Consider the following 15,187-nt stretch of genomic DNA (forward strand, 5'->3'; position numbering starts at 1 on the left):
CACAAGACACAAATTTAGTCATCTTCAAGTATACAAAAGTTAGCTAATCTACTTTTTGGTGGCAAAGTAAATTTCATGTATGTATTCAGAGTGATGTTAATAATAAAAATACTTATGTAATTCACAAATATTAAAAAAAAGAATAAGAATTTCACAGCAGTAGACCTCCAATAGTAAAAGATGTTCTATACATCTTCTTAATTGAAATGCTTGGAAATTTTTTTGGAGGAGAGTTCTATCTTTTAAAGTTTCAAATACCCTTCTGTTCCAGGGGGTGAATGTTCCTTAATTTACATATTTAGTCTTGCCAGAACTGTGTACCAAGAAGGGAAAAAGACAAAAAGAGCAAACAAAACCTAGGAAGTCAAGACCTGATATTCAAGGTACAAATGTTCTTTGTTTTTTAAAGAAGAGTTTGAAAAAAGTTAGAATACAAATCCATTCACTTTCTTTATAAGTAAAGGCAACCTTTTTTTTCCTTGTTCATAGCTCTTCTGAACCATTCACAAGTGAGTTTCAGAACCACTACAAATTCAATACAATTTCTGTATTTCAGGTGTTGTGTATGCTGAAATACCTTCTAGAGTTTTAAGATTTATCAGGCCTGCCAATATGTATTGGGTATTTCTTTCAGTTTGAAAGAGAGTACCAAAGAAATTATTTTCCCTGATTTTTTGAATAAAGATGACACCGGATTTAGCTATGAGACGAGTAGTTCTAGACTTTATTCTACAGTAATTCATATTCAAGTTCCATTTTAGTTCAGATGTCTTATTTCACTGCTTATTTTTCAAATATGCATATAACCCATTAACATCATAAATATATTCTTTCTTATTCACGCACTTGTGTGTTAATACTATCAATATATTCCTTCTCAGCAGACGATGGCAAACATATATTTCCTTTCCAAATTAGTCTGCAAAATATTTCTTTAATTATAACTTTTAAATAAGTTCTTGGTAATAACAATAACCAGCTGAATAAAACATTCCTCTTCTTTAGCTTTGAAATTTTCTCTCAGCTGGCTTACATGTACTGTATGAGTCAGTTGTAAAAAAAAAAAAAAACAAAAAAAGAAAGATGTGCAAGTTCTTTGACTCAGGCTATACAGCATATGATTGAAGTAAAGAACATCATCTCCTTTGTTCACCAGGGTTTTTTATTATTATTATTTCTCTCTGGTCTTCTACTTTTCTGCTCCTCAAATAAGGCTAATTACAAAGGAAAAAAGTTGAAACTGGTGGAGAGAGATCCTTTAAAGCCATTCCTTTTGCAGAATGGAACAAAAGAAAGTATCAAGGGCATGGATAGGCCTTGAAAAAAAGAAAAGAGAAAAACCATCTAATGAGGATGTTGAGATAAGTGCTTGTGAAGAAAACTGGCAAAAAAAGGGCTTTTAGTCTAAAATCCATAAATAAGTGGGCATTAGATGGGTACTAGAACATTTTTAACAAGAGAGGCCACCAAACTGTATCATCCTATGCAAGAGCTACAACCCTAAAAACTCTTCTTCTTAACAAGATAAGGGTTTTTCTCTTTGAAATATTAATTTGAAAAAGAAATACTTGAAAATTAAGGAGTATTATTCATGTCTGTGAATCCATTATAGAGGAAGACACCATCAAAGCTGCTTTAGATATAATTATGAATGCTGTAGACTTTCTAAAGGTCAAAGATCCTAAACAGTATGAAGAAATTGTTCACAGTATATGATGGTTCAGACAGGATTTGACCTCCAATCTCTCTTTGGGTCTTCTAGGCTGTGCTAAAGAAGAAGCATGTACAGCCTCAACTAGAGAAGAGTTTAAGAATCAAATCATTTGCCCATCCTCCAAACCTATTTCTTAATACTCCTGGGTAATTGGGCACTCAGATGTGCTTGATATCCATAGATGTGCAGGTCAGGTGTTTGAGACTCAGTCTAATTACCAGAGAATGACTGCCAGCTAAGCATTGTCCATTTCAGCTCTCAGTACTGCTCTTGTAACACATAAAGGAGAAAAACAAATCTGAAAGGGAGAGAAGATAAAAGGACAGAGAAAAATAAAATATAGGACCTGATCCAAAGACTGTAGAAGTTAATGGGAAGTCCCATTAGCTTCAGTGAGGTTTAGATTAATCCCCGTTTTTAACAAGACTGGCAGTTTTTTATCCCATCATGCATTAGATCTCCTTTCACCCATGTGTACCAGGAAGTTTGCATTTAGTACCAGCGATTCGATTTTTTAACAGGTTCTGACAGATTTGGTATTTATGAACCAGACAGGGAATTATGTACTATAACTTTGTTTTTTCAGAAGTTTCTCTTAATGTGAAATTTTAAGGGCTTTGAGAAAAGATTACAGTACAACAACAGTAGTTCCCAAAATATAATAACAGCTTGTAAATCCCTCTGGCCATAACTGAAAATCTGATGTTTTCACTGCCTGTGGTGCAATCTGATTGTGAATAAGAAAAGTAATAAAATACTTAGTGCACTTTATGAACAAAGTGTTTCCTAAACATATAATATACTTTACACTGCTCCTTTCTTATTCACCTTTATTGAAACTTCTGGCACATGTTCTGTGCTGCAGATGGACCAGCAAAATACACATGTATCTAGTGATCAGGTGTTTGAACTTGATTGCCAGCTAGCAGCTTTTGGTGTGATAGAGGATTCACCCACAGGTGTCCTACACACGGGAGAGTAATCTTTTGGCACTAACTTTTCACAGCAGGCTACCTGTGTGGCTGATAGCCATTGGCCCTTTTATGTGACTCTCTGCAGCATTTCCCAAATTCTGGGTCAATGATGAACAAATATAGCAGGATAATACCAAATGGTTTGATAGATCTCCTGCAATAATTCAGGTTTATTTATTATAGCTTACAGTTTGATTTTACTAAATAGTGGAGCTGAATTAATATGGATGTTGGGTGGTTTTCTTTGTCTCAGTGATTTTCCTTGTATCAGGTTTTTTCCTGAACCATCACTCATAAAACTTACGTTTTATGAGTTTTTGAGAGCACAGATATTATGATAGATAATACCTTCTGCATAAAGATTAATAAACCAGCAACAGCTGCATAAAAGATGGTAAGAGTATTTTTGTGCTAGATTCAAGCTAGAGAGATTAATAATGTTCTTTACCTGTGAGACAGGCTTTTGTTTTGCTTTATGTGGCACACAGTATCAGTGAAGCATCAGAAGTAATTCCATAATTAAATTCTGTTAATACTTGCTTTTAAAGCAAAATTATAATTCTTCTGTTTCACACATTAAAGATTGACTTCAGTCTCTGAATAACACAGTAACTCTTCAGAGAACACTTGAATTTTCTTTATCACATTTAAAAAAAAATATTTACTGACTGTAGCAGAGGAAATATGTACAAATGCTCTCTTATTGACATTTTGCACATTTTTCTCACATATCTTTGAGTTCAATTAGCTAAATAACTACAATTCCCAGAAACTGCAGACTTTGTAGACTCAGTGTCTTAAACATAAGATGCTTTTGAACTATGAAAATTGTATATGCAGAGCTATTTCTCTTATTCCTTGTAACCTACATGAGTTTGACCAAAGCTAATCAATGGAGCTACTGAGAAATAAGAATTATTTATGTTTTCCATGGGGGGGAGGGGGGAAACCCTCTCTTGGCTTTTTCTCATCCAGTGTTATAGAAGTCATGTAGTGAGATTGAATCCCACCTCAACAATCTATATGCATGTTGTGTTGTAGACAGTAGAAGCCCTAGGTGAATGCTGTTTGTCTGAGACAAAAAGGAAAAATGTGGATTGAGTGGATGATGCTGGTTGATGTTGGGGAATAATTAAATGGGGAGACTGTTAAATGTTGTACCTCTGTTAAATGTAATTGAATTAAGAAAGGGACAAAAAGGCATGTTGATAATAAACTAAGTAATTTAGTTGCTCATTTCTTTTCCATTTATAATTTGTGTGGGCCCAATTTGGTTTTTTGTGCAAATTGTGTTAAATTCCTCTTTGGTTGAAATACTGTGTTGTTGTATTTCTTGACTAAAGGGATTACAGAAGGTTGGACTGAGATCAGTTATTATTTTGTACCCTTTCTTTCTAAGGTAATGGAATAAAAAAAATTTTATCCCTATCTTTCTGCCAGTGCTTATTGTTTTTCCTCAATAAGACTTTCTTTTAGAATATTAGTAATGTGAATTTTCTGAAGTGTGGAAATGGAGCTGTGAGTTGTGCAATAAAGACATTCTGAAATACATATATAGTCAATTACCTGAGCATTTCTCAGTCAACTTTAAATGGGCTTTTTCAGAAGCTGCGCCTGCTGATAATTGTGATCTATCCACTGTGGTGTATGTTGTCTTACATGTTTACACGTATTGCCTCGTACCATGTTTCATTCACTTCCTTCATGCGAACAAATTCCTAGTACCTAGTATAAATCAGGATATCAGCACATGTCAAATAGGTAAAAACACATAGCAGTTTCGCTTAGATGGCTGCCGTCATTAAAGGAGAGGCAGCAACTGGAATTGTATTATCTACTTAATATTCAAAACTATTCAGTTTATATGGAAAACTACTCAACTTACTTTCTGATGGCTTCCAATGTAAGTTAAAAAGGAAAAAAAAAATTGTTAATTTTTTAATCTTATTTTCCTAGCCGTAATCACTTGGCTGTCTAAAAATAAACAAAAATGACTCCTTGTGGTAGCAATAGTAGTTTTCTTTCGACTTAGGCATTATACAAACTTTGGCTGGAAAAACTCCATATAATGAATTACTAATCTCTGATTTTGAAATGTGGGGCTTCTTCCTCATATTCATATTTATTTTCTTAAAAGTGCCAAATATAGCTATAGTCATTTCTACTCATCTCAGCAAAACCCTTCCCAGGTTCACCTTAAGAGACTGTACTCTCAGCAGCCCTCCTACCTCAGTAAAGCAGTGTCATCCGTGTTCGAATTGCTACAACTCAGTGCCTATATTTTTTGAAAGGACTTCTCCCTTGGGTTTCCATTGTGTGCTTGTTTGGAATTTCACCCAAACAAGGAAAAAAAAGGATGTCTTGGATTATGATTTCTGTTTCTCTGTACAGAAGAAAATGTAGGAGGAGATGGGATTGCATTGCATATGCTTTTGTTTATTAATCTTTGTGATTTTGATAATGCTTCCTTATTTGGGCCTCTTGAAATAGCTCTATTTAGGGTCTGTTGGTGTGATTTTGTGCAAAATAATGAAGCTGTTCTGGATTCTATATTAGGCTTTACCTTCCCTTGCATATATTTTGGAACACTAAGCTTTTACTTTGGTATTTTGGGAAGCTAACGCTTCCCTGTCTCAGCTATGTTGCTTTCATTATATTTCAAATCTTTGGCACTCTGAGTAATTTTCTTCACCTGCACAAATTACACAATTTTTTTGTATGCTCAGGTGAAACTATCTTTCAGTCTCTAGTTGAGGAAAAATAATGCCAAATCATCTCAGACTTTAAGCCTCTAAGATTAGTAGGAGCAGTTTCCTCAGAAATACTGACAAGCTTATGCACATTTGACTATGTTTTCTTAGATAAAGGCCCAGGTCAGTAAAATACCTCACTTAATTGGAAACTGTATATAGCAGATATGAACACAGTGAATGCACTGGATATCATACTTTAGTGAGCTGAAGGGTGCATTGGGGATATCTGAGAAAAAGAAACACTGACAAATTACTTTCAATAAATAACATACAAATATTAAATGAATTATTCTCAGCTCTGAACTTTTTGTAAGTGAAAAGATCTGCTTGTGTTTCCAGTTGAATTATGAATATATCTTAGTGACAGTGTGATCCTACCATTGCACGTGACTTTTAGAAAACAGATTTGTGCTTCTTAGTGTGCCCGAGATCCATTATTTTGCCATAATACACTCTTTGCTTCACCTTACTGCTTGCTGAAGACAAACACTTCTGTAATGGTTGGAAAGCTTTCTGTTGATTCTTGTTTTCACACCGTTTAATACTGAAAAGGTGAAAACCAGAAAAACTAATGAAAAGATACATTGAATTGTCTTTAAAGAAGTATTTGGCTAGATGCAATAATAATATCTATGTGGAGCATGGTGGCAGCAATCAGTGTATTTGGATGCTTGTCACACAGAGACATGTCAAAACTTGTGATACAGACCTCCATTCTCCCCTATATCTAAATGTCGGCTGGAGTTGGTGTAGAATGGTAGTACCTAGCATAAGCAGTTCTAGTTTCTACCAAGAGGGAAAGCAAGGTCTGTAAAAGCTCCTGCTCTGTAAAGGAGCCCAGTTACTGTGCTGCCTTGTTATCACACCTGCCCACATCACGAGTGCTGGAACCTCTCTGACATCTTTCTCTGCTTAGATTAAACATGGGGCAGCTGGTTCAGGAGGCACCAGGGGATGTGTCCTACTGCAGAGGGAATTTCCTACTGTATACTGATTATGTGACACAAAATGGCCTTCTGTGATTAGACAATCCAGACAGAAGATAAATTATTACAAGTAAACATTTTATTATAAGAAGGGGAGGGACAATTTTCATTTTATTAACCATTCATACAAGCAAGCTGGACTATAAATTATCATCTTTACCCAGGTCAAAACCAGAGCAAATTTATCTAGTTCAAAGCAGAAAAACATATCTTTTAATTACAATGCCAAGTGGCTCTGTAATTGGAAATGGACCTCTAAAAACGTAGTAGAACTTGTCAGATGTGTGTCTGCAGTGAAAAAATTGGTCACAGAAAATGAATAATTTCCCAAAATAGTTAACTTCCAGAAACAAATGTATCATCAGACATTAGTAGAATCAGGCAATTATCTCCTGTTTCACCCTAGAAAAAGAAAAAAAAAGTTTTTAAAGTGCAGTTGTAAAAACCTTACTATGTTAATTCTGTTAAAAACCTTTTCCTGGAGAAAAATACGTGCTGGGCTTGGACTATCAGGAGGCTTCACGCATCTAACTGATGATGCTCTCCGAGAGTCTCAAACACCGCTCTCAAAAACAATGTGAAAAAGAAACACTTTGACTTATCCATTCAATAAGTAACACACAGTCAACAGTGAAACACTGACACTCAAAACATTGAGCATCATGATACATTGTCATTGGATGTTTAGAGTATTGACAATTAAATGATTTATGAATTATTATAAAGCATTAAGATACAATATTTTAATAGGGCAGTCATTTGGGTAAAACAGTATTCATATAAGAAAATAAATGCCAGTTTGTGGTAGGTCTAATATTATCTAATATTATTATAGCTCCCAGAGAAGAAAGCTTCAACTGGAAATGCGGAGCGTATGTGGTAGTTGCTCAGACCTTTGTGGTTCACTTAAAACTTGAAGAGGCAGTTCAGTAAATCTGTCATAGGCCCTCTGAGGCCTGTCATGCAAGTCTCAGGAGTCTACCTAGATCTAGACAAATGTGGAAGTGTCCTCTTTGCTGGGACTGTACCTAGCCCTAGCACGATTAAAGAGCAAAGAAACGCTGGGTCCTGTAACTCCAGGGATGTCGGCTTCAAGGCAGGGGAGCCAATTCACCCTGAAGCCCCTTATTCACATCCCAGACTTTATCAGCTCCGTCATGCAGTATGCTTGTGCAGGGAGTTCAGTCCTGACTGAGCCCATCAAGAACTGACGTGCCAGGGAGATTCTCACAGAGTGTGCTGGGAGATCGTAAGACGTGTGAAATGCACAAGAATCACTTCATGTTTAATCCTGGAAAGGCCAGTACAAAAGCAGATGAGCCCAACAAGCCTGTTAAAGTGAGTTGAATGCAACAGGCATCAGTTGTGAATGAATGTGGGATGACAATGTGGACACAATTGGCTTTAGCCATATGGCTTTGGGAGCTCGAACCTGGCAACCAACAGGACACAGACATGCCCATAAAATGCACCAAAAAGATGTGAGATTACTAGCCACCTTTTTCTTGGTGGTGCAACAGATTTGCAATCATACGCTGGAACAGATTCATTGTGTCCAGCCATAAAGAAAATCTAAACATATTGTGTGTTAACAATTATAAAATTGTATTCGGAGATGAGTCTGCTTCATTCATTTTTTTCTTACTAAAATGATCTAAATTGTATAGCCTATATAATGTCATTAGCATCTATCTGGTAAGACACCTGCAGGTTTGATAACCATCCTTATCTAATGTAAGCAGAATTTTTAGGCCTAAGTTTCACATTTTAGTTGGTGTTAAAGGACTGCAATAAATACTAGGAAATAATGGGAATGCAAAAATGAAGGAACAAAGGTAAAACTGAGGGTGGCAAAGTGAAATGAAGAGGAAGGCTATGCAGCTCTTTTTCCACCGGTACTGCAAGGTTTTAGTCATCATTGTGGCTGAGTCTCTGCTTCTGAAAAAAGTTGGATGGGATGAGGTATTCAGAGCTACGACTGCTTTACTTCTTTCAACTGACTGTGGTGCTAAATCTGCAAATAATTGTGTGAGTAAACATAATTTGTGGAAACAAACTGTTTCCATATACACGTGCTGTTGGACCAAAGGTATCATATGGATAGCTACACAGCATTTGTAGTAAGTGAAGCAGAAACAACGGGAACAGAAACTTTTTTCTGAATGGCATTTGGCTTGAAGACTCCAGGAGGCATGGATTCTAGGTATAGCACTACATAATGAAAATGTATCTTCCAAGTATATAGTGCTGCATTTGTCTACAGATACTAAAAATATTTACAAAATGTATAGGTTAGATTTTTTTTAATTGTTTAGTGCACAAGTTTACAAACATTATAGGGCCAAAAGTATATGTACATTTATATACTGTGAAAGTTGCACATGCAGTCAGTGAATCACCATGTAAATTAGGCCAACATATTTAGCTAAACTTTTATACTTATGTTTATACAACCAAACGTTTGAGAATATCATCATCTTGGCATCCAAATATGGCTACTTTGAAAATAGAATTATTTGCATCAACATTACACAATACTGTAGGACATAAAGTGAAAGAAATGCCCTGTTCAGTGGGTCTGAAGAACTTTCTCTTTTAAAATTTACCATGTATTAATTATGTATGACATTTCAGGGAGTGAGAGTTGTTTGTAGCCTATGGCAATGAGTTAGTGAAATGAGACATTACTGAGACAGAAAATAAAAATGTGTCAGCATATCAAATTACACAGATATTGGTAGCCTAGATGTATTTGCTAGTTTGGAAAGCTATGTTTGATATTGTGAAATTAAAGCTCTGCACACTGGTTTTAGATAGCAGTACCACATTTCTTTTAAAATAACAATACTGAAGTAGTTGGGTGAAAAGAAATGGAATTCTCATCTTGCAGCATCACTGCAAAGAGAAACAATAAATAAAATATCTTCTCTTAACCTATTCTGCATCTAATAAAAATGATGGTAGAACTACTGAAATGCATTTCAAAACCAAAAAAAAGATTAGCAACCTCCTTCTCATTCAACAAAATAAGGAAAAAACTTATTGAGGATTTATATGCTGTGTGTAAATATTTTATTTGTTTTTCCCCTTCTTTGGAAGGATATCTTTCTCTAGTAGTGCACTTAGCTACAAAATTCAAAAGGAATTTCTTCCTTCACATAGGGGAAGGAAGGATCCCCAACCTTCTGGGGATCAGTTATTGTTTTAATTTAATAATGCTGTATTTTACAGTATGTTGGTCATTACAATACTGTATTAGCTGTATTTTTACAGTATGTTTGGTTGTTCTTTTTATATCTTTTGATCCCATGGAAAGAGAAGCTGTCTTTTCCACGGCCAAAGACAAGTGTTGAAATGGCTGGCAGCAGAACTGTGGTGTTAAAAAAAAACCCCACCAAAACAAAAAGCATCTTGCAAACTGGAAATGGTTGAGCCAGTGGGAAGTCTTTTAACATTCCTCCTACCCTACCCACTTGGGTGCCTGTCTCCCTCCTCCTGAAGTGTGAGCTTCACGAGTATTAAAACAGCCACTTTATCAACAGTATCTGAAGAAGATTTCCTTCTAGCACCTCTGATATTTTAAGGATGTAATATTTCCCCTCCTCTTTTACGTTGCTACGATCTCCATTGTCTTCTTTAGTGTAGGGGAATTTGGATGGGAATTCCTCAAAGTCTCAGGACTCACTGTTGCACAATGCAAGATGATCCATCCTAAGCCTGTGTAAACCTCCTCATCTGTGCTGATACACATTGTTGTTAAGGATTTTGCAGTCCTGCAGCCCATCTCAAGGTTAAATGAGTTAGGTACATATGATGCTCAATGGATTTAACATTTCAGTTTATCAAAATGTAAAAGAAACAGCCTTTATCTTAGCAAGCAAAAATTTAGGGTGGGAATAGCAGTTCCTACAATACATGCAAACTGTGGCTATCATCTAGAACATCAGTGTCCATCTGCATGCCTTGCCTTACAGTGTTTTGTTTTCACTGCTGCGCCTGTTTGGATTTCTCTGGTTTGTGCTGTCCATATTCAGTACTGCCAGAGCTTCCCTATTCACTGTTCCTGTAGGAGGCTTTGAAATTTGTAGGAAAACCCTAATAAATCTCATCCTTATTGACATTTTTTAGATTTTGTAGCATCTTCTAGCTCATAGTTCTCATTAGTTTTTAGATGTAGATTTAAAAAAAAAAGATGTGTTTGCTGGAGATTTTAATTATTTTAACAGTTTCCAAAGTACTTCACATTTGTTTTGCAAAAGTAGTGTGTATTGTACTGTGGTATTTATAATGATTCAGTACTGAGACCACATGCTTTATGGGAACAATGAGTGCTTTTAGTTTCAATGACTGATAGTACTTTACACTCAGCTAACCTTTACAGAGGTTTCTCTGTTCCTATGTTCTACAATGGTAATGCACTTCCATTCAGTTATATCCATACTGAAGTATTCTGTTCTCTTCTTCACAGTTTTTACCATTGTATCCATGTGCCTTCCATCAGTGTGTTAAGCAGTGTGCAGATGACTAATGTCTGTCATGTTTGTTCTTGGACTCCAGAGAGGCAGCAGTGTGTTCAGTAAAGTGGCTTTATTTTGAAAGGGTTATATTAGGAAGCTCAAAAGCATATATTCTAACTTGAATAGGCAGACATGAGGTTTGTGATGATCTGTAGTTCCTCAAGAAGTGGTGAAATGAACAAGTACTCCAAAATCTGCATCTTCTGCACAGACAAGATTTTCCTGATTGTTGAAAGCTCCACTGAGCCAAGCAGAAAATTGTTGTCAATCATCATCTTCACCTGTGTGCATTAGGCCATCTTTCATATTGATATTCTTTGTGTCAGCAAATGAATGCCCTAACTTTTGATATTCAGTGGCAAACCAGAACAAGGGGTGGAGGATAGGTTTGATGCACCTGATACATCATTGCTGAGAAGACACAGCATTTTTGTATTGGTTAGGTCATACATATTTTATAGTATTGCTATAGCAGTCTAACAACCACATGACAGATGCAATTTGGGAGAGCAGATCATGGTTTAGCAGGATGGAGAAGTCACCTAGCCGACTGAAGATCTTGTTCAAAGAACTACTATGCAAAAAGTTAGTGTAGGCTTGCTAAACTACATACCAAGCTTGTCAATTGTAGAATGCAAGTCATGAATTGTGTGGTTGTACAGGTAGTGGTTTCTTTATGATAGAAATGTTTATAAAATGTTTCTCTAAAAAATGGATTAACTATAGAAGTATTCCACTTCATCCTTAACTGAATGCCCCAGCTGAATGAGAGGAACTGTGGTAATGGAGGAAGTAGTAGTAAGAGCAGCAAACTGTGCAATAGCTATAAAATCTTAAAAGGATGTTTTTTGAGATAATTTGGACACATGCTGAAATTAACTGACAGCAAATGGAATTTAGTAAAGTTATTACTGTTAAAAGTGAAAATCATGGTAAAACATGCTGTTGGTTCTTTAAAACAACAGCAAAATATCTCCTCCATCTCTAGCCAATATAAAACAAAAGAAAATTTGAATAAAATATGGAAGAAAAAGTAACTACACTTTAGGCATTTATACTGCATTCATCTCCGTCTATTACTGTGTCCTCTGTTACATGTAATAAAAAAATGGAGCCTAGTTTTGACAAAAGCTAGGAAAAGATCTGTGAGGATTGTTTCTTGACAGTGAAAAAGGAAAAGCAGCTCTTGCTTACTTAATCTTCCTAGTCTTTTATGTCTACAAGGACATGCTTTACTTCACTCTTGTTACCATGTCATCTTCCTCTTCAGTCCCTGTTAATGTCTTCTTCTGGTCTTATCCTGCTGTGACTGAGCATTACAAAGTTTTTCACGCCTCCATGCGTTAGTCCATCAACCAATTAGTTTTCAGAGCACATGATACATATAGATGGCATGGCAGTGGGTTCAGACCTAGGTCAGCATACTCCAAGCTTTCAGTCAATATGAAAGAAGTTTAGGTCTACGTTATTAGTTGTATCGATTTAGAGAGTGGATTTTTCATTGTTGTTTCTTTTTCAAACTTACTTCCAGCAGTGATCACTGCTGTTATTCTGATTTTTGTCTCCACATTCACTACAGAATTTCTCACCATGACAAACGCTGATTTTAAACAAGCACCTGAAGTGTATCAAAGTATGGGTCTCATATTGACTCTTTGTAGGTTTTTGTTGCATATCTTGCATACCTGCCTTTTAGAACATTCCAGTAAGGTATCCAGTTTTTACATCTAATCAGCTTCTGTTTTCTTCTGAAAAAGTTTGGAGGACTTGTTGGTGAGGACTTCTGTGGTAAGTCTGCCTCAAAAATACATCTTGCTTGTAAACTAATGTAGAGCACAATGGGTAATGTATTTTAATTGAACTAAAGTGTGAGGTTTTCAAAGTCCAAACTAAAATAATCAGGGATCAATTATTATTGATTGTGTTTAATGTAGATTGAAACAAATGTGAGTAAAACAGTGAGACATCCTGGATTAGAATTAACCCACTTTGGCATTTTGATGGAGGCAGTGAATCATTGTACAAATATACAGAGGATTTGGGATCAAGTGTATCTCAGCAGAAAAAAGAGAAAATGCTTTTCTGAAAAATATGGTGTCTATTTTTTTCCTCCATTGCTATCTGCAACTTGAGGAGTTAGGAAAAAACTTCTCTGTTGGTTACATGGTCTTTTATTTTATAGTAAAGAGGGAGATTATACCTGCATAATCTCTTTAATTTTATTTAGTATGCTGATGCATAAATCTGTTTGGCTGTGATCTATCTCTGCCTTGTATTAACTTGATTTTTTTTTTTAATAATTTCTGTTTTGTCATTATAACTAAAATGAGAAGTAGGCCTAATACTTTAAAACAAATACAGCTTTATATTATTGTAACATTTTGAGATTAGATAATGAGATGGTACTAACTATTGTTAAAGCAACATAAAACTGGAAGCAGCTCCTTTCAACTGCAGTCTGAATGGAGATGAAGAGGGGTATCTGCAGTCAGAAGGTACTGCTTAGGTGGGAACTACTGCCGCTTCATTCTCTTTCCTTTAGTTTCTGCTTTCCCTGTTCTTCTTCTGCTTTGAGGTAAATGAAATTACAAGCTCCCCTGTAATCAAAAAAATTGTGATGATTTATATTAATTCTGAAAAAAAAAAAAAAATCCAGTAATTGGAATATATTGATATCAAAGCTACCCAGGGTGGTTAGAAATATTATATTTATTTATATTGTTGCTCTATTTGTATCCATATATTAATGAAGTTATAATGATGAAATCCATGTCCCACTATCATTTATTTCAGTGGGGCCAGAAGTTTAGCTTAGATTTAGAAACTTTTTGGAAAGCTGCTTTCTGTTCTCAGTTACATGTCTTTTTGTACAATCAGTCTGTGGAGATCTGTATGACAAGTATTCTTGTGCTGAGACACAGTCCATCTGAATTTAAATTAAAGACTACAAGGATCTCCTTGCAAGTATTAGGTAGTGTAATGGATCATGCATATATGTTTAAAGGGTTACATCTTTTTTTGTTGTTGTTCACAAGAAAAATAGTTGCAAAAATGGGAAGCTCGCTGAAACATATAACTTTGAATTCAGAGTATGGTATATATGAAATCATCAGAGCCTTTCCTTATCCAGAACATTTCAGAATACCTTTCTAGCCCATACATAGAGTTGATCTGAGAAGGAAGGTGAAGGTGCTGTTACGCTTTGTGAGATTCTCTTGATAAATCAGAGTTTTAAACAAATAAAACACAATTAGGCTCCCACAGATAATTTCAAAATATCCTCAGGCCTCTGACGTATCCATATTTCTACAGCAGCCAGTGGTAAAGAGGTCTTTAAAGGAAAGAACAAAACAAAACCCACAACTCCTCCACCTCCAAATCCGAACAGTGGCATATCATAAGACTGGATCAGGGGACTGTCTGCCCACATAGAACTAAAAGTGAGCATCCACAATCAGATACACAGCCAACAACTCAAAATACTTCTGGAAAGCCTGTTCAATCGCATTACCTTTACTACATATTGAACTGCTACTGTATGAGTAGCTTCAGTTCAAAGAGATAGGAGCTTGAAAAAATTTTAAACTCTAAATAAATCACTGACCCTCAGTACATACCAGGTACATACCAGGAGTTAAAAGAGGAGGTTTACCAGGAATATTAAATAAAAATCATCCCACAAATTTTCACATCCCAAAATCAAACTGTCAAAATCAACAGATTTCCATCTTTTCTAGGCAAATATCCTCTGCTGGTTCTACCTTCTTTGCAGAGGTTGAGCTCCATATATAACTCCATATAATACACTGAATAAGTGCACTGTAATACAATACACATTTTAAAATAGTTCTGATACTAAAAAAAAAATAATGTTTTACATTATCTTTTTCTACAGGAGTGTTGATTATCAGTGACTGTGAGAGAATGAGGTTGGTAAAGTATATTTTTTCTGCAAGTTAAAAAAAATAGCTACCCAAGATAAAAATCTCAATCCATATTTAGGCATCCAAAAATTATTTGATATTTTAGAAGTAATGATTACTGTGGCCAAGGTAAATGGAAGCTGCTGGGTAACCAGCAGTGTTGATTATGAGTCTGCCAGACTGAGTAGTGCAGTATAAAATATAGGTGTTTAACTTTAGACATCAATCAAAACTAAAAATAAAAGGCCTCGTGTTTCCTTCTTTATCACCAACTGTGTCCTGCTTTGCCTTAATTCCCAAACCCACTGAACTGATTAGTT

This window comes from Ciconia boyciana, chromosome 2 (genome assembly GCF_034638445.1).
Source record: "Ciconia boyciana chromosome 2, ASM3463844v1, whole genome shotgun sequence".
NCBI classification, from domain to species: Eukaryota; Metazoa; Chordata; class Aves; order Ciconiiformes; family Ciconiidae; genus Ciconia; species Ciconia boyciana.